The sequence below is a fragment of the Odontesthes bonariensis genome, chromosome 13 (assembly GCF_027942865.1).
Source record: "Odontesthes bonariensis isolate fOdoBon6 chromosome 13, fOdoBon6.hap1, whole genome shotgun sequence".
Taxonomy (NCBI): domain Eukaryota; kingdom Metazoa; phylum Chordata; class Actinopteri; order Atheriniformes; family Atherinopsidae; genus Odontesthes; species Odontesthes bonariensis.
In genome coordinates, this window is record NC_134518.1 from 15,211,504 (window position 1) to 15,235,230 (window position 23,727).

At 42.9% G+C, this 23,727-nt stretch overlaps 1 protein-coding gene and 1 long non-coding RNA gene across 7 annotated transcripts in view; one reads left to right on the forward strand and one right to left on the reverse strand.

Moving 5' to 3' along the window:
- Positions 1 to 23,727, reverse strand: part of unc5a (unc-5 netrin receptor A) — a 260,234-nt gene that overhangs the window by 105,243 nt on the left and 131,264 nt on the right. The window lies entirely within an intron of this gene.
- Positions 18,851 to 19,482, forward strand: LOC142397240 (uncharacterized). The gene is made up of 3 exons (XR_012772684.1): positions 18,851 to 18,949; positions 19,053 to 19,156; positions 19,258 to 19,482. It is a non-coding gene; the product is annotated as an uncharacterized LOC142397240 (long non-coding RNA).

The following is a 23,727-nucleotide window of genomic DNA, read 5'->3' on the forward strand; positions in this document are numbered from 1 at the left end:
TTTTACAAGTCTCTTGTGACAAACTGCTCAAGCTGACTGAGTAATAGTAGGTAATAGTAGTAAAAGTTTGAACACTTGCGCCACTGGTCTGTTGCTCCTGCACTGCCACACTTGTGCAGCAAGCTAACATAGGAGTGTTTTTTTTGTCCTTGAAGAGTTAAAAAGCTACTTTTTACAAACTTAACAGAGCCTGGCCATAGATCATTTCTCCGGTTAAGAGCCCAACACATGAGAGTCTACTCTGCTTAAAGACCATGGAGTTGAAATTCAAGTGGATCATTATGGTTTGAATGTTTTCCACTTTTGGATCAATGTTTGAATTTTAAATAAAGGTATCAACCCTTCTCATTTCCAAACAGCTGTTATTCAAATATGAGCTGCAATGAATTAAGTCAAGAAAGGTGAAAAAAGTTCTCTTCTCACGAGTTTCCCTACAATCACCTAAAGTAGATATAAGAACAAAAAAAATCTGATCTCTAAACTCGTTAACAAGACAAATCCAACTGAACTAGCCTGAAGATCAAATCCAACACTTTAGAAACAGGAGACAATCTAGCTGTAGTGCAATGTGATTGAAATGGAGATTCAAGGTGGCTGCACAAAAAGGAGAAGTGAGAGATTTATGCTAAACGTGTGCTGACTGACAAAGCAACATCTTCTCAAGGCTCGGCTGGAGATCGGCTTAAAACCTGCTCATAAAATTTATATTAATGCCAGAGGTAACCATGGTTGTTATTTCACAGTATTTCTCCAAGTCCATTAAACAAATCTAATATACCTTAACATTCTCCAGTTTCCTTGTCTAATTACTTTGCCTGAATTGCAAGATTTGTACACATAACATGTTTATCCCTTGCAGAGTCTGATGACTTCTGTGACTCTCTGTTAAGATTGGCTGGTTTAAAGATAAAAAGCTAACAACTCACCCTCCTCTGCACCTGTAGGTACTGTAACCTTGCCATTTCAGGAGATAATAAGATGAGCTGTCTAAGTAGGGGAGGATGTGGGGGGTAATCTCTCTCAGATCTTGCCTAGCACTCTGTCATAGCCATCTCCTCAGGAATGAGACTGACTTGATAACAAGTCACAAAATCTTTCATTCCCAGAAAATACGAGAGCTGTCTATCAACATTTTTGCTGTGAATATGAGAGAGAAAAAGGAGCATTTTGTTAACTTCTATGCAACAGACTCAGCGGGTAATTCAAAGGTTCAGCTTTCACACCTTTTTTAGCTGACCTATTTTAAGATCTAGAGTTTTTCCCTCCTTATTCCCTGTACATAAGAGTAAATCCCAATGCCATAGTTTGCAGTCACTGCCATCAAATTTACTGGCTACCATGGAAACTACAGTGAACTTCAGCATCCATATACCTCATTAACAGATGATAGCGAATAGACTAAGATATTCTTTATCCCAGGCATACTAAGGCATTAACATAATGTTGCACGTGAATAATAGACCTACATACAAGGAATGAGTGCTTCCCACCCTTGTGAACAGATACACTGTGCTCCACTGTTGTTCACTGACAAACTAAATTAACAGATCGATTCATCACTGTACAAACTTTGGATGCATACTAATATTTTGTACTAACAAAGAGACACACCAGCTCAGAATGTTAATAAAACAACTCCAAGGTAAAAGCTACAACGAGCCTTCTCAGTCAAAATGGTGTCCGACTCTCTTTCTCAAGAGAGAGGAGAAAACATGTCTCCCAGCAAGATGGGAGCAACACCAGTAGTTTGATCTCTGCTTGAGCTCCATTTCTCAATTGCTATTCACCAAGATGTGAGAGCATATGTCTGGCACTTAACAGCCATGAAAAATAGTCATGGAAGAAACTGGGGGAGAGAGACGGTGACTTTGACTTTACCCTGAGACAACAGCGTCTCAGTTGTCAGAAATATGCTGATAGACAAAACATGCAAAGAGAAACACACACACACAGGCAATTAAAAGACCTCTGGAGACAGCAGACTGATTGTTTATCTGCATTGTAGCAAAGAGAATTGAAATCCACAACCACAGATAAGACATCAATCTTCCTCAGTGGGCTGCGTAAATAAATCTGATTATGGACAGAATCATTTCCTCTTTAGAATTGTTTTATCTGCTCATTCCATGCCGCAGTACCAGATAACTAACAAAGTGCTTGGCACAAGGTGACTGTTCGCCTCGTGCTTGTCTCGCATCGCTGTCACGAGCCTGTTGCCGGAGATACGATATCCCATTCCATTCCAACTTCAAATTCTGTGTAAAATCTTGCAATAATACTTTTACATAACATAATTGTTCAAACTGATAAGAAAAATTAATGGTGAAAAAAGTATTTTGTTAAACCCGAGAACTATTTCCAATGTTTTTGTAAAGAGACACAGGCTGACTCTCTGGATAAACAGCAGTGGGATGCAACTGATAATCACCCCGCCCCATGAAGACAGAAGTAGGCCAGAATTAACAATTCCTGCTGAAACTATAAAGGAGTGTAATTAGTTGGGTTTATGGAGTTTGTACAGTTCAGCATATGTACAGGGGATCGTAGGATCAAGCCAAAAACCCAGGGGTCGGTGGACCATCCGTTCAACATCCTGAGCCATGCTTACCATGCACCATTCACCCGGTTTGGTCATGTCTGGCCGTCTGCTAACAGACTCTGCTCCAGTGAAGTTGAAATACCGAATCGAGGTGCAACAGTACCTTCAAGGATCCTTCAACATATTTGTCCTCATCTTGTGAAATTTCAAGAATGCTTCTGTTTTCTTAAAAAAAAAAAAAAAACATAATCCTTTGAGCATGCCAAAGATGCTGCAGTCAGAGGATAAGTCACTGCAATATACATTTAAATGGAATACACTTGTTTTCACCAAGGTTTTTGGGATTGTAATGTGATCCATCAAAGTATAATTTACCAATATAAATGGCTGTTAGGTAGCTGAATAACAACTAATACCTAATTAACAGCTATGTCAATTTTTCAACTGTGTAGAGTGTAAATGTTGGTGGGACTGTGGCCCTGACGGCTGCCCATGTGTTAAGACTGTTCAAATAGGTGTTTCTCGAATCCACAGAAAGACTCTCATAGCCCAAGTAGGACGCAACTTCGAAATATCCATCCTACCAAGGAAGCGTCCTTGACTTTGAGCAATATTCAGTGCTTAATCCACAGAGAAGGAGTTATATCAAACTGACAACGAAACGTGGAAAATAAAAGACAGGCAGAAAGAGAACAGACTGCCCTGAAAACCAGGAATGACAGGAGCCTGCTGGTTCCTTTGGTCGTTGCTCTGCTGCGTACAATTGAAAACGACTTGCAAAGAGAGGCTGATGCCGGACTTGGAAGTTTTCTTTGTGTCTGTTGTTAAAGGTAATCCCAGCTGTGAACCTATGTTTAAATCAGTCGGCAGTTTTGATAAACACTGTCACCACGAATCTGTTTAAACTTCCTGAAAATCAACCACAAGAAAAGACCAACACTGGCTGCGCAGACCAATCAGCTCAGCAAATACAGTGGAATTTTGTGCGGTGCTGATGAAAATGCCAGTGATTCAGCCAGCTTGGAGCTATCTTGGATGGATATTCCTCGCACAGTTGGCAAAATAACCATCTAAGGTCACCAGTGTCTGCTGCAGCTGTTCTGCAGCCAACACTTTTGGAGCGCTTTTCTTTAAGGCGAGGAAACTAATCATTTTTATTATCGATTTCTAATTTCTTCCACACAAAAAGTCAGAATATACAAAACATTTATGACGATCATAGCGAAGCTATTTAATTCAGTTGTCAAAAACAGTTTAGTTCTTCTGTTGACAAATCAATTCCTCAAACAACAAAACAATTTCAGCTCAAGTTCAAAGTTGCTAATGGTATGAGTTCTCATAAAAACTTTGCCTTGATCCAACTCTCCAAATCATATAACACACAATATCAACTCAATATTGATTTGACGCTTCACTCGACACGCAGTATATTTAGAGAGGCTATAGTGGAAGAGGTAAATTCCTCTCCAAGCAGGTGCCAATAACACGATGAGCACAATGAGGGGAGATCAATGTCCTTTATGAATGAATAGTTATTAATTATCAAAAGTTATTAAAATATTCACAGCTTTTAAAATAAAAGTAATCATTTTAAACTTGAACCATTCCCCCCTTAGACTAAGATGTTGGATGTCAAAATATATTCTGATTATGTAAACGACTGCTTTGAAACATCATTTTGTGTATCTAAGAGAATTCACTTCAAATTTGATGCAACTAAAAAAAAGAATTTCCTGACATAAGGATAAATGAGATCATGTATTACTGGATAGTACTAAGCTTTAACACAAATCCTACTGTTCATTATTACGGTTTAAAATGTGACAGAATCCTCCTCAACCGAAACAAACTTGTTGGTAATTTTTGCTGGATCTGATTAGGCATTAAAGGCATTCAGACTGAGGTCACTTCTCTTGTGCGACCTTAATAAGCACCGACAGCCACTAAAAACCAATTTGGGCAAATCAGACGAGCCAGCAGCTAAGCACATCTACATTGTAAAAGGTTGCATTCATCAGAGGAGCATGGTGACAGAGCATTCTCTTAAAACACACCACTAATTTGGGCCAATTTTGCCAGAGGGATGCTTATCTCAGAATTCAAATAACGTCAAAACAAAAAACAGCCACAGTGGGTGATAAGATTGTGGTGGACAAGCAAAATAAACCGATGTAACCCCCCTAAAAACAAGTTGCACTTTGGATCCTTGTAGATGTGGTTATGCCTCTTGGTACCATTTACCTCCAGTGAGGACATGACTCACCACAATAAAGGTAAATAAATTACTGATGGGAGCAATAAAAAAGGAAATGCAGAAGTTAGGCTTATCAGAAGAAAACAACAGCCAAATTTCCTTTCCACACCAACCAAGATAAGAAAACCGGACTTCAATGGAAATAAACGGGAATCATAACTCATCCCAGATTAAATGTTCTGCATACCAAACTTCGGTGTAATCTCCCTCCACAACAGGCGACTGTTTTTTCTTTTTTTTTCAGAATTTATCAGGAACACGGCGAGTGTGTGGTGGTACTAGAAGGAAGAGGGAAACTACTTTGAATCACCTTCAGGTTTCATATCCAACACCACATCAGCTAAGTGGCAAGATACCAAAACAGAAGTCTGCGGGTTTAGAATTCATCAAACTATTTGATAAATGATGTCAAGAAAAGGACAAAAAGTGCAAGAGCGTATAAACCAAATGTCTCAGATCTTATAGATGTTGGGTTCAGGTCCCGGCAGCAATGAGCCGCAGCACAGAAAGTGCAAAATGAGACAGAAATGAAAAAAAGTGTTTCCCTCAGCTTGCTGCTCCACCTGTCTTCAGATGAGGAAAGAAATGAGAGATTGCTGCAACAGAACTGTCTATCATTTATGAAGTGAAACCCATCAGAGTAGGATTCCTCTCTGAAGACAAACGTGGATCAAAACACTTTCTCAGCACATTTCCCTGCTTTTGATCAGTCACTGAAGATGAGAGTTGACTGAGTAATTGACACAGAAAAACTATATAGTGGTAACAAATGTGATTAACCATTTTTTGGCATCAAAGTGTGATGCAAAGAATGGCATACAGAAAGTTGAACTATCTAACTAACAACACAGTTTCACTCACCTACAACAGTCAAAATAATACTCGAATATACTTATCTGATTCATTTTCTTTAGTTTCGGCCCTTACAAACCTTTGGAATGTTTCCAAATAGGATCATTTACAGATCTGAGCTGTTTAGCCAAAAACCCAACAATAATCAGTTTACTCTCAGAGTCTTATCTATGAGCTGAAACTGGCTGCCTCTCAATTAACATTTTAATGACAAACAAATTAACAACAAAACTGTCATTAGAATACGGTGTTATGACACCATGTCCTCAAACTTGACATTTGCAGCTTTTCTAATTTAGACAACATGCGGGCACATTAACTTACTTTGGTTTGTAGATGATTTGTATCAGAAACACTGCTGTTCTTCTTTTAACACAGCACTTATGGACAATAGGAACTTTTGCAGCAGGTGCGTATAGAGGTGGACAAAAATCAAACTGCCAGTGACTAGAATTGGCCACTTTTTGGCTTCAGCAGTCCTGTTGAGATTGGTTGACACATTCAGATCGTCTGATTCTGGGCGAGTCACATGAGTTGTTGCACAGTTTCCAGGCCATGTGCCAGGTTGAATGCGCACAGCTACACAGACAGTAATATCACAACAATGTACTCCTGGTGTGTTAAGTTCCTTGATGCAAATTAAGAAGACACAAAGATCACAGTTTGCTCTGCAATTCTGGTTAATTTGAGCATGACAGAAAGTGTTTCTGTGAGAAAAAAAATGGGCTCCGTGTTTTTTTCGCCTGCTACTTTAGGTGTCATCAGCACCCGATTTCTGCATGATTACACGCACAGACAGATTCAAAAGGTGAAAGCTGTATGGCAATAAAGCCTCGTTTAAAAGCCAAGGTGTTTTAAATACAAAGTTAACTAAAACAATAAAAAACAAGAACTGCAAGCAGTGATAACGGCCCTCGCAGCCAAGCGCAGCTCCGGCCTTGCGACCGCCTGACCGCCGGCACCGCCGCCCCGACTTGGTCACCGACGCCGTCACTCGTCTCCCGCGCCCGTCCACCAGGCGGAGCGCGCGACGAATCTCCCAAATCGCCTTCAGTCCACGACAGTACGACACCAGTGATACGTGTTCAAAGTTGGAGCGATATCTCACCTTCCAGACAGGAGTTACCGTCACTTCCTGTTTTGTGGGGGCGGGGTTTAGCGACGTCAGAAATATACCACGCCAACATGTCAAGCGCAGCTCCGTAATGATGCACAAAAAATATGGTGCAGATCGGATGATGTCTCAAGGAGATATAGCTGTTTAAATGATCTAGGGGGCGCACTAGAGTCAAACTCCAATATAATCCTATTGGGCTCTTTAGAGGTTAACAAAGGTCATTTATATCTAGTTTGGTGCAAATCGCATGATGCATGTGAGATTTAGAGCCGAACGTATGCAAACGGCGAGGGATTGGAATGTGCCATTCTCGCCACGCCCACACTATTTTGTAGGTCCTGACAAGATGCACAGGTGTGCTGAGTTTCATGATTTTCGGTGAAAGCATGGCTTGCGGCTAATGTTTTTAGTTGTTCTAGGGGGCGCTGTGGAGGCATTAGGCCACGCCCATCAAATATTGGACTGCATACCTGTTGGGGGGCGGATTAGGATCGATCCCAGTGAGTTTGGTGCATCTCGGCTCAAAACTGTAGAATTTAGAGCCAAACGTATGGTAACGGCGTGATGTCTGACTTCACCAAGCAGCCATAGCCACGCCTTCAACTGAAAACTTTTGGTGCTTTAAAGCAAGTTAGACCAACTTGTTATCTGTATTCTGACACAAGATCATGTTGATTAGGTGAAGGGGGCCAGAAATGGAACTTTCCAAGTAAAAAAAGTGACTTCCTGTTCTGAGGGGGCGGGGCTTAGATGACGTCAGCATATGACCACATAGGATTTACATGCATCCAACATGGATGACTCATACCAAGTTTGGTGCAGTTTAAACTTTTTAGGTGAAAGATATAGCGTTTCGTTTACACTGGCGAGTACGCCAAGTTCGCCGCTTGGCCAAGCCCCCTAAACATGCTCAAAAACTCAAGTCTTCTGATAACTTTTGTTCCCCCATCCCTTAACTGCATACTGACCAAAAATGAAGTCTGTAGCTCAAAATCCCTGGGGCGTGAAAATTTTCCTGCGAGGTGTGTAAATATGAAAAATGGCCAAAATTTGCCCTTTGACCCAAGATGGCCGTCTCCTTGTACGTTTTAGAGCATACCTCCAAGAGACTTTTGTTCTTGATTTGAGGGGATCTACGTACATACCGAGTTTCAGATCTCTACGACGTACGGTTCGGTCTATCTCACGTTAGGTGGCGCTGTAGAGCAGTTTGGCGACGCCCACTTTCGAGTACATTAAAAACATGTGATTTCACGCGGGGGACAATTTTGGGTAAAGTTTGGGGAGTTTTCGAATACGTTCAGGCATCCCCATTCGCGATTCCGCGCGGAAAAGATGAAGAAGATGAATAATAACAAGAACTGCAAGCAGTGATAACGGCCCTCGCAGCCAAGCGCCGCTCCGGCCTTGCGACCGCCTGACCGCCGGCACCGCCACCCCGACGTGGTCACCAACGCCGTCACACGTCTCCCGCGCCCGTCCACCAGGCGGAGCGTGCGACGAATCTCCCAAATCGCCTTCAGTCCACGACAGTACGACACCAGTGACATGTGTTCAAAGTTGGAGCGATATGCCACCTAACAGACAGGAGTTACCGTCACTTCCTGTTTTGTGGGGGTGGGGTTTAGCGACGTCAGAAATATACAATGCCAACGTGTGAAGCGCTGCTCCGTAATGATGCACAAAAAATATGGTGCAGATCGGATGATGTCTCAAGGAGATATAGCTGTTTACATGATATAGGGGGCGCAGTGGAGTCAAACTCCAATATAATCCTATTGGGCTCTTTAGATGTTAACAAAGGTCATTCATATCTAGTTTGGTGCAAATCGGATGATGCGTGTGAGATTTAGAGCCGAACGTATGCAAACGGCGAGGGATTGGAATGTGCCATTAAGCCACGCCCACACTATTTTGTAGGTCCTGACAAGACGCACAGGTGTGCTGAGTTTCATGATTGTCGGTGAAAGCATGGCTTGGGGCTGATGTTTTTAGATGTTCTAGGGGGCGCTGTGGAGGCATTAGGCCACGCCCATCAAATATTGGACCTCACACCTGTTGGGGGGCGGATTAGGATCGATCCCAGTGAGTTTGGTGCATCTCGGCTCAAAACTGTAGAATTTAGAGCCAAACGTATGGTAACGGCGTGATGTCTGACTTCACCAAGTTGCCATAGCCACGCCTTCAACTGAAAACTGTTGGTGCTTTAAAGCCAGTGAGACCAACTTGTTATCTGTATTCTGACACAAGATCATGTTGATTAGGTGAAGGGGGCCAGAAATGGAGCTTTCCAAGGAAAAAAAGTGACTTCCTGTTCTGAGGGGGCGGGGCTTAGATGACGTCAGCATATGACCACATAGGATTGACATAAATCCAACATGGATGACTCATACCAAGTTTGGTGAAGATTGAACTTTTTAGGTGAAAGATATAGCATTTCGTTTACACTGGCGAGTACGCCAAGTTCGCCGCTTGGCCAAGCCCCCTAAACATGCTCAAAAACTCAAGTCTTCTGATAACTTTTGTGCCCCCATCCCTTAACTGCATACTGACCAAAAATGAAGTCTCTAGCTCAAAATCCCTGGGGCGTGAAAATTTTCCTGCGAGGTGTGTAAATATGAAAAATGGCCAAAATTTGCCCTTTGACCCAAGATGGCCGCCTCCTTGTACGTTTTAGAGCATACCTCCAAGAGACTTTTGTTCTTGATTTGAGGCGATCTACATACATACCGAGTTTCAGATCTCTACGACATACGGTTCGGGCTATCTCACGTTAGGTGGCGCTATAGAGCAGTTTGGTAACGCCCACTTTCGGGTATATTAAAATCATGCAGTTTCACGCGGGGGACAATTTTGGGTAAAGTTTCGGGAGTTTTCGAATACGTTAAGGCATCCCCATTTGCGATTCCGTGCGGAAAAGAAAAAGAATAATAATAACAAGAACTGCAAGCAGTGATAACGGCCCTCGCAGCCAAGCGCAGCTCCGGCCTTGCGACCGCCTGACCGCCGGCACCGCCGCCCCGACGTGGTCATCGACGCCGTCCCGCGTCTCCCGCGCCCGTCCACCGGGCGGAGCGTTCGACGAATCTCCCAAATCGCCTTCAGTCCACGTCAGTACCACACCAGTGGCACGTGTTCAAAGTTGGAGCGATATCTCACCTTCCAGACAGGAGTTACTGTCACTTCCTGTTTTGTGGGGGCGGGGTTTAACGACTTCAGAAATATACAACCCCAACGTGTCAAGCGTTGCTCCGTAATGATGCACAAAAAATATGGTGCAGATCGGATGATGTCTCAAGGAGATATAGCTGTTTATATTATCTAGGGGGCGCAATGGAGTCAAACTCCAATATAATCCTATTGGGCTCTTTAGATGTTAACAAAGGTCATTCATATCCAGTTTGGTGCAAATCGGATGATGCATGTGAGATTTAGAGCCGAACGTATGCAAACGGCGAGGGATTGGAATGTGCCATTAAGCCACGCCCACAGTATTTTTTAGGTCCTGACAAGACGCACAGGTGTGCTGAGTTTCATGATTGTCGGTGAAAGCATGGCTTGGATCTGATGTTTTTAGTTTTTCTAGGGGGCGCTGTGGAGGCATTAGGCCACGCCCATCAAATATTGGACTGCACACCTGTTGGGGGGTGGATTAGGATCGATCCCAGTGAGTTTGGTGCATCTCGGCTCAAAACTGTAGAATTTAGAGCCAAACGTATGGTAACGGCGTGATGTCTAACTTCACCAAGCCGCCATAGCCACGCCTTCAACTGAAAACTTTTGGTGCTTTAAAGCAAGTTAGACCAACTTGTTATCTGTATTCTGACACAAGATCATGTTGATTAGGTGAAGGGGGCCAGAAATGGAGCTTTCCAAGTAAAAAAAGTGACTTCCTGTTCTGAGGGGGCGGGGCTTAGATGACGTCAGCATATGACCACATAGGATTGACATGCATCCAACATGGATGACTCATACCAAGTTTGGTGCAGAATAAACTTTTTAGGTGAAAGATATAGCGTTTCGTTTACACTGGCGAGTACGCCAAGTTCGCCGCTTGGCCAAGCCCCCTAAACATGCTCAAAAACTCAAGTCTTCTGATAACTTTTGTTCCCCCATCCCTTAACTGCATATTGACCAAAGATGAAGTCCGTAGCTCAAAATCCCTGGGGCGTGAAAATTTTCCTGCGAGGTGTGTAAATATGAAAAATGGCCAAAATTTGCCCTTTGACCCAAAATGGCCGCCTCCTTGTACGTTTTAGAGCATACCTCCAAGAGACTTTTGTTCTTGATTTGAGGCGATCTACATACATACCGAGTTTCAGATCTCTACGACATACGGTTCGGTCTATCTCACGTTAGGTGGCGCTGTAGAGCAGTTTGGCCACGCCCAATTTCGACTCCATTAAAAACATGTGATTTCACGCGGGGGACAATTTTGGGTAAAGTTTCGGGAGTTTTCGAATACGTTCAGGCCTCCCCATTCGCGATTCCGCGTGGAGAAGAAAAAGAAGATGAATAATAATAATAATAATAATAAGAATAGTGAAATCCTTCAGATACAATAGGCCTTCGCAGCGCTTAGCTGCTCGGGCCTAACAAGAACTGCAAGCAGTGATAACGGCCCTCGCAGCCAAGCGCAGCTCCGGCCATGCGACCGCCTGACCACCGGCACTGCCGCCCCGACGTGGTCATCGACGCCGTCAAGCGTCTCCCGCGCCCGTCAACCGGGCGGTGCGTGCGACAAATCTCCCAAATCGCCTTCAGTCCACGTCAGTACGACACCAGTGGCACGTGTTCAAAGTTGGAGCGATATCTCACCTTCCAGACAGGAGTTACCGTCACTTCCTGTTTTGTGGGGGCGGGGTTTAGCGACGTCAGAAATATACCACGCCAACGTTTCAAGCGCCGCTCCGTATTGATGCACAAAAAATATGGTGCAGATCGGATGATGTCTCAAGGAGATATAGCTGTTTATATTATCTAGGGGGCGCAATGGAGTCACACTCCAATATAATCCTATTGGGCTCTTTAGATGTGAACAAAGGTCATTCATATCTAGTTTGGTGCAAATCGGATGATGCATGTGAGATTTAGAGCCGAACGTATGCAAACGGCGAGGGATTGGAATGTGCCATTCTCGCCACGCCCACACTATTTTGTAGGTCCTGACAAGACGCACAGGTGTGCTGAGTTTCATGATTGTCGGTGAAAGCATGGCTTGGGGCTGATGTTTTTAGTTGTTCTAGGGGGCGCTGTGGAGGCTATAGGCCACGCCCATCAAATATTTGACTGCACACCTGTTGGGGGGCGGATTAGGATCGATCCCAGTGAGTTTGGTGCATCTCGGCTCAAAACTGTAGAATTTAGAGCCAAACGTATGGTAACGGCGTGATGTCTGAGTTCACCAAGCCGCCATAGCCACGCCTTCAACTGAAAACTTTTGGTGCTTTAAAGCAAGTTAGACCAACTTGTTTTCTGTATTCTGACACAAGATCATGTTGATTAGGTGAAGGGGGCCAGAAATGGAGCTTTCCACGTAAAAAAAGTGACTTCCTGTTCTGAGGGGGCGGGGCTTAAATGACGTCAGCATATGACCACATAGGATTGACATGCATCCAACATGGATGACTCATACCAAGTTTGGTGCAGATTGAACTTTTTAGGTGAAAGATATAGCATTTCGTTTACACTGGCGAGTACGCCAAGTTCGCCGCTTGGCCAAGCCCCCTAAACATGCTCAAAAACTCAAGTCTTCTGATAACTTTTGTTCCCCCATCCCTTAACTGCATACTGACCAAAAATGAAGTCCGTAGCTCAAAATCCCTGGGGCGTGAAAATTTTCCTGCGAGGTGTGTAAATATGAAAAATGGCCAAAATTTGCCCTTTGACCCAAAATGGCCGCCTCCTTGTACGTTTTAGAGCATACCTCCAAGAGACTTTTGTTCTTGATTTGAGGCGATCTACGTACATACCGAGTTTCAGATCTCTACGACATACGGTTCGGTCTATCTCACGTTAGGTGGCGCTGTAGAGCAGTTTGGCCACGCCCACTTTCGACTCCATTAAAAACATGCAGTTTCACGCGGGGGACAATTTTGGGCAAAGTTTCGGGAGTTTTCGAATACGTTCAGGCATCCCCATTTGCGATTTCGCGCGGAAAAGAAACAGGAATAACAAGAACTGCAAGCAGTGATAACGGCCCTCGCAGCCAAGCGCAGCTCCGGCCTTGCGACCGCCTGACCGCCGGCACCGCCGCCCCGACGTGGTCATCGACGCCGTCACGCGTCTCACGCGCCGGTCCACCGGGTGGAGCGTGCGACAAATCTCTCAATTCGCCTTCAGTCCACGTCATTACGACACCAGTGGCACGTGTTCAAAGTTGGAGCGATATCTCACCTTCCAGACAGGAGTTACCGTCACTTCCTGGTTTTGTGGGGGCGGGGTTTAGCGACGTCAGAAATGTACAATGCCAACGTGTGAAGCGCTGCTCCGTAATGATGCACAAAAAATATGGTGCAGATCGGATGATGTCTCAAGGAGATATAGCTGTTTATATTATCTAGGGGGCGCACTGGAGTCACACTCCAATATAATCCTATTGGGCTCTTTAGAGGTTAACAAAGGTCATTCATATGTAGTTTGGTGCAAATCGGATGATGCATGTGAGATTTAGAGCCGAACGTATGCAAACGGCGAGGGATTGGAATGTGCCATTAAGCCACGCCCACACTATTTTGTAGGTCCTGACAAGACGCACAGGTGTGCTGAGTTTCATGATTGTCGTTCAAAGGATGGCTTGGGGCTGATGTTTTTAGATCTTCTAGGGGGCGCTCTGGAGGCATTAGGCCACGCCCATCAAATATTGGACCTCACACCTGTTGGGGGGCGGATTAGGATCGATCCCAGTGAGTTTGGTGCATCTCGGCTCAAAACTGTAGAATTTAGAGCCAAACGTATGGTAACGGCGTGATGTCTGACTTCACCAAGCAGCCATAGCCACGCCTTCAACTGAAAACTGTTGGCGTTTTAAAGCAAGTGAGACCAACTTGTTATCTGTATTCTGACACAAGATCATGTTGATTAGGTGAAGGGGGCCAGAAATGGAGCTTTCCACGTAAAAAAAGTGACTTCCTGTTCTGAGGGGGCGGGGCTTAAATGACGTCAGCATATGACCACATAGGATTGACATGCATCCAACATGGATGACTCATACCAAGTTTGGTGCAGATTGAACTTTTTAGGTGAAAGATATAGCGTTTCGTTTACACTGGCGAGTACCTCAAGTTCGCCGCTTGGCCAAGCCCCCTAAACATGCTCAAAAACTCAAGTCTTCTGATAACTTTTGTTCCCCCATCCCTTAACTGCATACTGACCAAAAATGAAGTCCGTAGCTCAAAATCCCTGGGGCGTGAAAATTTTCCTGCGAGGTGTGTAAATATGAAAAATGGCCAAAATTTGCCCTTTGACCCAAAATGGCCGCCTCCTTGTACGTTTTAGAGCATACCTCCAAGAGACTTTTGTTCTTGATTTGAGGCGATCTACGTACATACCGAGTTTCAGATCTCTACGACGTACGGTTCGGTCTATCTCACGTTAGGTGGCGCTGTAGAGCAGTTTGGCCACGCCCACTTTCGACTCCATTAAAAACATGCAGTTTCACGCGGGGGACAATTTTGGGTAAAGTTTCGGGAGTTTTCGAATACGTTAAGGCATCCCCATTTGCGATTCCGTGCGGAAAAGAAAAAGAATAATAATAACAAGAACTGCAAGCAGTGATAACGGCCCTCGCAGCCAAGCGCAGCTCCGGCCTTGCGACCGCCTGACCTCCGGCACCGCCCCCCCGACGTGGTCATCGACGTCGTCACGCGTCTCCCGTGCCCGTCCACCGGGCGGAGCGTGCGACGAATCTCCCAAATGGCCTTCAGTCCACGACAGTACGACACCAGTGGCACGTGTTCAAAGTTGGAGCGATATCTCACCTTCCTGACGTGAGTTACTGTCACTTCCTGTTTTGTGGGGGCGGGGTTTAGTGAAGTAAAAAATTAACAACGCCAATGTGTCAAGTGTTGCTTTGTAATGATGCACAAAAAATATGGTGCACATCGGATGATGTCTCAGGGAGATATAGCTGTTTAAATAATCTAGGGGGCGCACTGCAGTCACACTCCAATATAATCCTATTGGGCTCTTTAGATGTTAACAAAGGTCATTCACATCTAGTTTGGTGCAAATTGGATGATGCATGTGAGATTTAGAGGCTAACATATGCAATTGTTTTAAAAATACAAATTTGGTTTGGAATTATTATATTAATGTAATAAAAATATATAAGTCTAACATTTTATATGTTTCATCTATTGAAAACTTCTTAACTTTATGCATTGCTTCAGTCCTGTGCAGTGGGTTAAACTATAAGCTATGTGGTGTAATATTCAATATGCCACATTATAGAGAAATAACAGTTTTGAGTATTTTTTGTATTTGAAAAAAATCATTTTTATCAGATTTTACAAGTTTTGGAACACATGAATTAACACATGGACACCAGGAAAAACAGATATAATTTTTAACAACACACATGTAGGGACATCTCAAGTCGGGTTCGAACCCGCGACAAGCAATCTAACATGGTAACAAGCGCAGCTCCGGCCGGGCGACCGCCTGACCGCCGGCACCGCCGCCCCGACGTGGTCATCGACGCCGGCACGCGTCTCCCGCACCCGTCCACCGGGCGGAGCGTGCGACAAATCTCGTATTTGAATAAAATCATGTTTTATCAGATTTTATAAGTTTGCAATTCATGATTGAACACTTGGACACCTGGTAAAACTGAAGTCATTTATAAACAACTGTCTGTTATATAAATAATTAAAGGTGATAGAGAATGGTTGAATGGGGCATTAATCCTTGTTCTGTGATGTGATATGTATCCCCAAAAAATTGGTTGGGTATGTAATGGCTCAGAACCCCCCTAAAAATTTCTCTGAAACAGCTGTTACTATGCTGGGTTTAGAATGCGTTTTTTTCCGTCGTTTCAGAGCTTATCTGGCAACTTCATTATGAAATACAAGTTTCCGTTGCTTGTTTCATAAGAATCAGAATTCGTTTTATTGCCATTGTTAGTGAACAGTGTTCACTAGTTGCGAAGGTCTAACTAGGGATTTGCTGCGGCGTAAGGTTCAAACATGTAACATAGGATAAAAAATAAAGAATAGAAAATGTATGAATATAAAATGTACAAGGTGTGTACAACAATACACAGTATCCAATATACAGAGCAACAACAGTGCAGCTTCATTAGTGCAATTTTAATGATGGTAAAGTGACTGGGGCAGGTTATGAGGTGATTATGAAGTGTTCATAAGTCCAACTGCAAGGGGGAAAAACTGTTTTTGTGACGGGAGGTTCTGGTCCGAATGGACCGAAGCCTCCTGCCCGAGGGGAGTGGTGCAAATAGTCCATGTGCAGCGTGAGAAGGGTCAGCTGTGATCCGACCTGCTCGCCCCATAGTCTTGGAGAGGTGCAGGTCATGGATAGATGGGAGGCTGCAGCCCATCACATTCTCAGCGGTGCGCACAGCTCGCTGCAGTCTGGGTCTGTTCCTGTCGGAACTGACCATGAGCTGCTCGGAACGGAGCTTTGTGAAACTGTAGTCAGTGAAATGCGCAGCGCAGCGCAAAGGAAAACTCCGCGGTTGGGGAAGCTTTTAAAAATAAATAAAAGCCATTGATTGCGAACATTGCTTTCCGGGGGAAGAATTTGTATTGATCGTAGTCCGCTTTTACAGCCTCGGAAGGTACACAAGTTCCTGTTTCTCGCCAAAGGGGCGTGTCTGAAACGGAGTGGCTGTGGACTTGGGTGCGGGGGGGCGCGATTGCTGAAAAAGTTACGTCACTTTTTCACAAAAATGGATAGGGGGATATATATTAAAAAGGCGAGTACTTGAAACAGAGGTTCTGACACTTGCTGGCACTTCATGAGTACTCCCCACAGCGGGGAGACTCAGGACTAACACCAAAAACGGGGAAAAGACGATTTGGATTCTCTATCCCCTCTAAGTAATGTCACAAGCTGGATTCGAACCGGCGTCATAAAATGTGATGGGGTTCAGAAACATGTGAAATATCCATTAGGCTACAGATTATTATTGGAAACCAAGAGTGTCAAAGAGTTTATATTCATAGTTAAGTCTCGCGATGCAGCACTGTGACGTCATGTGAAACCCTCCTATAGCCTGTGTTTTGTATCACGTGATTCTTTTGGGGCTGGCCGCGCCTGCTTTAAATAGTTGGGTTTGGTCAACCGCTCTCAGTTCATGAATGTTCTTTCTTGGACGTTTGTGAGCTTAAAGTTTTCAAACAGTTGAAAAACTGCTGAACGCTTTTTCTTCATTTTTCTGCAAATCTTCGATTGTTGGACTTTATCTTTCCGAGGTAAGTTTTGTTAAGTTATTTTGTTTTAATCAGTTAAGGTTGACCGTGATTCTGTTTTGATAGTTAATGCTTTGAAGTTTATTAAAAATTACTCAGTTTGAAACTATCAATCTTTTTGTAAAGAGAATATACGAAAGAATGAATTAATGTAATATTAACTGTATAAGGTAAGGGCGTTAATACTGTGTTTTTTGGGTCGCTGTCGGTGGCTTGCTGTCGGTGGCTTGCGTGCCTCGTGCTGCGTTTAATAGCATGGCTGCTAACAAAAGGCTGCAATGTAAACGAACGGGGAGACTGGCGTGTTTACGCTAGCATACTGCCAACATGGTGGATAGGGACGGGGCGCTGTACTACGACGATTTTCAATACAGTCTGTTCACTTTTCTTCGGTTGAAATTAAAAAGGATTTTGTTTTATTGATAATTGTGTAGCAAATGTAGACGGTATTTAAATTACATGCGTTTTTAAGGAGAACTCCGGTATTTTCAACATTAAGCCTCATTTCTGAGAGAAGGAAGACATGTTTGTAGTTCTCTCGCACTGGAAATGCAATACACCTAGCAGCATTTCTGGTGCGAGAGAACTACAAACATGGCCTACATCAAAAAAGCGCTGAGGGGGGTTTTAAAACATTGCAGACGACTCAGAAAAGAGGCTTAATGTTGAAAATACCGGAGTTTTCTTTTAATAAGCCGCAAAGGTGTGTTTTTTTTTCTTTTTTTTGTGCTGCTGTTTTAAAAATGAGTGACTGATTTTGATAAGCTATTTAAACTAAAGGCTGATTCATACCTCTTAAAGCTGCCGTCGGCAACCTTTATTTAGTCATATTAGCTTGAACTGTTTTGGGATTCTGGAAGTAGAATATTAAATGGGCTGTTTAGGAAAATTCCCAAATTCTGTAGCTTTCTCTAAAGCCTGTAATCATGCTTGCAAAAATCGAGCGCTCCCGGCTGTTTTTAACCAGTCACGTTAGGTTTATTATTTCTCTATCTGAGCAGAACAGTCACCAACCACGTGTTCCAAGCTGAGCGTGAGTCTGCCCCTAGCTTGTGTGCGCGCACACTGGTGTGAACTCACGTGCACAACCTCGTCCACAGAGGGGGAGTGACCTGAAAGTCGGAAAATTCGAAATTAAACAACTTTCAGGTCCTTCCCCCTCTGTGGACGAGTTTGTGCACGTGAGTTCACACCAGTTAGCGCGCACACACCAGGGGGCTTGCAAGGGCTTGCATTGTTTTGTTTCATGTTTGGAATGATCAATAGAGAGCAGAGGAGCTTGGTTTTATCTGTTATACTATTAAATATATATATTAAAACTTTTATACTTGTTAAAAGTATCATGATATCATAAGTTGGAGAGTGCTGTCCTAGTTAAATTTTTTTTCATGTTTATCCATGAGGATTGAATGTTCCTTTTCAATGGTTTTATGTATTTACTGGCTTTCACTGTGCAGAAAACTTTCAAATCATTTGCAGTCAACTTAACATTACTGCTTACTTTCATAATTAGGATAAATGGTAGTATTTGCTCTTGTAAATATATGTATTTTTAACGGATTTTAGTAGTTGTCTTTTTGTATATTGTCTTATCATTGAGACTGTGCTGTAATCCCTTATGTTTTTGTCATATTTCTCTAATGTCAATTTGCAGATGCCACGAACTAGTCGTAGATCTCAAGCTGCTCGTCGCCGTGCTGAGGCTTCGCCTGTTCAGCGCATTGGCGTACCAACGCCATCCAGTGACTTTGTTGGCCGTGAGTATCATTTATATATTATTAAAGAATGGAGAGTATTTGTATATTCTGTGTGCTAATATATATTGTTTTCAGTGATTAATATATATCTTTTCCTTTATAGGCCGCGGAACTGGGCGGCGACACAAAGCGAACGAATGGCCAATCAGCGAGCATACTGGGCGTCGTCACAAGCTGGTCATTCCGGATGGGAGCCTTGATAAGAAAGTATGAAAATTTTCATGCTATTCAAATATACAATGTAGAAATGGATTGCTTATTGTCAGTTTGCTATAATTTGTCTTTTTTTTTTTTTTTTCCTCCCATAGCTGGTTCTTGTTATCGGGGCGTCCCATTTGCGGTCCTTGGCAGATGGCATTGTTAAAATGCAAGGAGGTTTCGTATCTTTTGCCTTTATGTCGACTCCAGGGGCTGACGCAGATCAGCTGCGCAAGGAGGTTGAGAAGGTCGTACTTCCTCGTCGTCCTGACGCTATTTGCGTTTTTGCTCCATCCAACAACCTCACGTCCAGCATCAACCACCAAGAGGCAGGACGGGCCTTTAAGTTGTACCTGGAGGCAGTTCGTGAGCACTGCACTAAGGTGTGTTATTTTATTTTCAAGTCAAGTTTATTTATATAGCGCATTTCAGACACGTGCAATTCAATGTGCTTCACATTAAAAAAGGAATAAGAAGAATAAACGTAACAAAAGAGAAATAAAAAAAACTTAAAACACCAAGCATCAGTAGTTGATGTATTTGTAAATAAAGTAATTTGATAATGCAATTCTTCCTCTAGGTGTTCTGTATCGGTATGATTCCACGCTTGACGGAATCCATGGAGAAACAGGAGCTATTCCAGCAGGAGTATCATCGTGTTTCGGCAAATCTAAGTATGGAGTAAAATAATTCTGAGTTCATTTCCAGTATTTTGATGGCAGTTGTCTTTGGTGAAAAGGATGTTTGTATAATTATACATATTTTTCTATTCAGAGATGCCGTTTTATTCCATTGCCGAGGACTTCCCCCTAAGTCGCGTCGATCTGTGGAGTTATGATGGAGTAAGTACAATCTTATTCTGAAGTTAGAAAGTGGTGAGAATTTATATTCAATACTTATTTTACTTGTCTGTTTTGCTGATTTATATACCTTTTATTTTGGTTTAGATTCACCTTGATGACAACAAGGGGATGCGCATCCTCAGTGATCGCATTTGGGTGTTTGCGCATCAGTTCCTGGAGCTGTCTGCACCCAAGCCACTGGCCACGAGTCAGGCAGCTGCCCCGTATAAGCAGAGGTATGTGCCACGTCTGGTTGTGAAGGGAGTGGAACGAGTCCCACGTCCACCGCCTCCAGAGTGGACAACCGTGAGATACGGCAGGAAGGTAAGGAAGCTTGTTGTTCCCAATGTACTTTTATGCAAGGATGGGATTTAAGTTGGTGTGTAATGTTCTGAAATGGCTTTTGTGTGTTCTTTTTATAGAGGAGCCATTCGGGGGAATCTGACTCTGATTCACCCAAGGAAAGGGTGGTTCCTGATAAGGTGAGTGTTTCACAACCACTTGTTGTAAAGCATTTTTAATGTGATTAGTATATTCATTATTTCAATTTTTGTGTAACAGATTGCTACTCCAGTTTTGAAGGAGTGTTACATCCCCCTGAATCCTGTTCGTTTTTCACCTGAGTTGTTGGTTGCCATGGAAAAAGTTTCTCCAATGGCAGTGGCAGATGTTCACACAGGCAACGAGGTAAGTTGCAGCAAAGTGTATTTCAAAATATAGTCTCAGTATTGTCTTTTAGAAAAGACACAGATCTGACATGTTGTTTGTGTTATAGATGAAGCCTGTGGAACGTCTCAAGACACCAGCTGTCTTAAGGACCAGGCGTGTGAGACAGCAGGTTTGTAAAACCTCAAGCGAGTTAACTTTTCAGAACTTCAATGAGGATAATTGTTCATAATTAATTTATTTGTCTTTGTCTTTCAGGTTTCAGCCACACCGAGCGTAACTCCTGCCGCTGTTGGTGTGGGGCTTGTGTCCGTGAAGAAGAATGTAAGTGTGGTCCATATTTAGCTTTTTTATTATGTTAAATGTGTAAGTAATATGAAACCTTAAAGTGTATTACTGAAAACACTTGGTCTAAATTATTTGGAATCTTGGTTTAAATTCAGATGAGTTAATGTAATGATTTTGTTTTATAGGTTGAGGCAACATCCAAACAGGTGGATGTCTGCGATGTGGTGCGTTCTCCCCATCCTCGGGAGGTGTCTGACTGTCCTGGTTTGGTGTCTGTCTGTCCGTCCGAGCTCGTTTCTGACCGGGAGGTTTGTATAACAACATTTTTGGTAGTAAATGTAAAGAAATGAATACAAATGAAAGAAATTATGTTTTCTAATGTCGTTGTAGATGCTTGAGGTGTCGGTGGATTTCGAGTGCAGCCAAACAAGAGGTCAGTGTGTTAACTCCAGTTCTTGCAGGTGTTCAGAGCGGTTCCCCCCTTCTCTTATTTTAGGAACAGTTAGTCATAGTAATCAGTCTGTTAGCAATATTTTAATGTCCAGTAGTGTTGTAGCTGCTATAAAACACCAAACTTCTCCAATTTGCACTTGGAAATCATCGGATGTCGATGCAGTTGATGCTGAAGGTCAGAAGTTGGCAGAATATATTGATACAGAAAGACCTCAGAGAGGCACAAAGCCAGAGTTTTGCAAGTTGGTGGAGCGACAGATTATTTTTGGTAAAAAATGGAAAGTACTAATTGGGGGTAGTAGTTATGGTCAATTTAATTTTAATCTGGAGGAGGAATTTAGTGAGAAGTTACAGATGTATTTGTTGAGAAATGGAATGTGCATCCTTAATCTTGAGGGTTCATGTAGCTTGGTTATCCATCATGAATCTTACTTTGTCATTGTGGACTGTGGAACAAGAAATTTACAGGGGTTGGCATCAGAAACGGGTACATCTGTAGTGGTATTTAACACTTGCTTCAATGATTTAATGATTCACATTATGAATCTTCGGAAATCATTAAATGCGACAGAGTATGGCATGTCTGCGATTTCTGTACAACAGAGTAGCTTTGGTTTAGAAGCATGTACCACAGTCACTGCTGACAGGCAGGTCACAGACGAACGTCATGGTGCCAGTTCAAGTAGTCAGCAATCAGTTAGAGGATCATTCCATCAGGGCGATGATCGGTTTAAGTACGGAGGACTGCAATGTGCAGCTGTGACTCTTGTTGCTTTAGCAAAGCACAAGATGGATAGTGTTTTTTCATGGCATTCTGACACATTAGATAATGTTGTTGTCAGAGGTGACGCCTTGTACACTTATTTGCGGGACAACAATCTGATTAGTGGTAGGAAGGAAACGCTCTGTGTTTTAGACTTGCCGAAGCAGGTTGATATTGACGGGTGTACTTTAGATGTGACGTATGGAGATTTTGTTGCTGGACAAGTAGATGTTTTCCAGGGTGAGTTCCTAGATTCTGGTGCGCACACTACTCTCCGTGAAGGATTGCAAAAGATGTGCGCCACATATGAAACTTGTGTTCTGACTATAAATGGAAGTACCTGCGCTCTTATAAGTCAGAATGGAAAGTATGCCGTTGTAGATTCCCATGCACGTGATTGTAATGGAATGGTAAGTGTTTCAGGGAAAAGCAACGTTTTGTATTTAAACAGCTTTGATGATCTTTTGAATTATATTGAGAGATATGCTAGGCAAAAGAGAACCAGTCCCAAGGAATTTGAAATTAGTGGTGTGCAAATTGACATGCACAGAAATGAGACTTCATTTAGTCCATTTGGCAGTAATTTGTTGAAACCTGTCTGTGTTCAGGAAGTCTTGTGTACAGATAAATCTAGAGGGCAAAAGCAAAAGAAGCCTCAGAGTAGTACATCTTGTAACAAGATACAAGAAACTCATGAAGATCTTGTAACTTCAGATGTGTTTGTCACCAATGTGAGGACTAGAGCGTTAAAGTTTAATCCTCTTTCAAAAGTGGTGTCAGAAGCTGTTTGCAAACACTTGAACGTAGAATGCGAGAAAGGTGAGTCATCATCTGACTTGGTTGGGGACTTGGGGATACCATGCAAGGTGGAACCCATCGTCGGGGACGGAAACTGTTTTTTCCGGGCTGTTAGTCAGGCTGTAAGTGGAACTCAGAAATGGCACAGGAAAATTAGACTTGCCGTAGTGAAACAGTTAGAAAGGAATCCTCAAATGTATTGTAACATTTTGAGAAATGAAAATTCCTCTATAAAAGAGTATATTAAAAGATCAAGGATGCAATATGTTGGATCCTGGGCAACTGAAGTGGAAATTCAAGCTGCAGCAGACTGTTTGGGTGTGAACATAGTTACATATTATATTGATAAATGGCTTGAATATAAATGTAATGCTGGTCAGATCTCAAATCAGTGTGTGTATCTACAAAATATTCATGGTAACCATTACGAGACAGTTGTTTGTGTTAAGCAAACACAACATTGTTATGGTTATTGTAAGGAAAGGGTCTCCATTTCTCAAGGGTATAGTGTTCGAAATAAGACAACAAATGAACCTAATGTTTTAGAAAGTACAAAAACTGCAAACAGTTACGTACTGGATGATGATAGTGTCATTATTCATAATGCTAATACACATTTGTCATTTAATCCTGTGTGTACAGATGTTTCAAAAGCTTTGTGCAACAAGTATGATATTACATTTGTGAAACGGGACACACAAGGATCCACAGCTTCTGGGCCTTTGGGGAGTGTGTGTAAGACTGAAGAGATTGTAAAAGATGGTAACAGT